The sequence below is a fragment of the Mus caroli genome, chromosome 16 (genome assembly GCF_900094665.2).
Source record: "Mus caroli chromosome 16, CAROLI_EIJ_v1.1, whole genome shotgun sequence".
NCBI classification, from domain to species: Eukaryota; Metazoa; Chordata; class Mammalia; order Rodentia; family Muridae; genus Mus; species Mus caroli.
In genome coordinates this window covers 90,827,960-90,829,704 of record NC_034585.1, presented here as the reverse complement: position 1 = coordinate 90,829,704, position 1,745 = coordinate 90,827,960, and positions in this window count along the sequence as shown.

Here is a 1,745-nt window from a genome sequence, read left to right as displayed (position 1 = left end):
AAAAAAAAAATGTAGGGGAGAAAAGAAAGAAAGCCAAAGGCTTCAGAAAGCCACAAAAGGATGCTTTAGCTCAGGTCAGGAATATATTTCCAGATATTCAGGTATTCAGAATCACCCTGACAGTCCAGGAAGATCAAGAATCCTTATCAAAATTGCCAACATGGAGCTGGCAGAGTTAGCATGGACTCCTGTGGAAGGCAAGCATGGGAAAGGGGATTACTTGCCTGCTTTGAAGTTTTTAAGAACTGGGCTGGAGACATGGCTCAGCAGTTCAGAGCAGTTGCTGCTCCTACAGGGGACCCAGGTTTGGTTCCCGCCCACATGACAGTTCACAACTGTCTGGAACTCCAATTTTGGGGATTCCACACCATCCTGTTGCCCCCCCTCGGGTACCTGTACACACAAAGTACACATAAACTAATGCAGGCACGCACACATAAGCGACTAGTAAAGTTTTAAAGCTTTGAGGGGACTCTCCCAGAAAACCAAGAATCAAGTCCCGGCACCCACATAGTGGCTTGCAGGTGTCTGTAACTCCAGTCCTAGGGGCTGTGACTCCCTCTTCTCTCCTCCCTGGGGACCAGGTACTACAGATGCAGTACAGTCATGAAGGTAAAATACCCATACACATTTAAAGACAAACGATTTTTAGGGCATGGGAACTTGCAGAGGACAGAATGGGGACATGAGAGAGAGTGTGTACAATAAGGGGGAACAGCAGAAAATGCTTGCCAGGTAGGTGTGAAAATGTCACCATGGGCCGGGCATGGTGGCGCACGCCTTTAATCCCAGCACTCGGAAGGCAGAGGCAGGTGGATTTCGGAGTTTGAGGCCAGCCTGGTCTGCAAAGTGAGTTCCAGGACAGTCAGGGCTACACAGAGAAACCCTGTTTCGAAATAACAAAAAAAAAAAAGAAAATGTCACCATAGAACCCAGTATTTTGTATATGTCTGTGTTTACGTGCAATAGATTCATATGTGCACATATATTAATTTTAGACCGGCACGTGATCTCAGATAAAAGCATTGTGAACGATCACGTGCTTGTCAGCTCACTATTGTGTGGAGGTTTTAGTTTTGCCTGCTCTCTTCCTTAGTAAACGCCTTGGCTGCCCAGTGATTTCATCCTGAAGTACACACTACGGTGGACAACCAGGCAGCTGGCCCTAAAGGCCACGGTACCAGACCACGAAGCCTGTGTTTTGTCGCCCCCTAGTGGTCCTTAGAGTGTGAGGTAGGTTCTTGCACCAGTGGGACAGAGGACCCGCCCCAGGGACGAGCAACAAAGACTACTCAGGCTTAAAGAAACAAATTAGCTTTTATGTCACTGATTTTCTAATTAAAAAATCTTACTTTGAATGCTCGGGCCTTCTTTAGACCAATCAAGCTCTTTAATCCCATCAGATTACCATAAAATTAGTCAATTTATTGAGGAGGGGTCCTCCTTGTTTTTCAACACGGAATTTTGAGTTCTTTGGGGGTGCACATGTGCACATGCTCACAAAGGAGAGGCCAACCTCACCCATCGTTTCCCTATCACCAGTCTTTTACCTACCTTGCTTTTAGAAGATAGAGAAACTTTTTTTTAATTAGGTATTTTCTTCATTTACATTTCCAATGCTATCCCAAAAGTCCCTCATACCCTTCCCCCCACTCCCCTACCCACCCACTCCNACTTCTTGTCCCTGGCCTTCCCCTGTACTGGGGCATATAAAGTTTGCAAGACCAATGGACCAATGGGCCTCT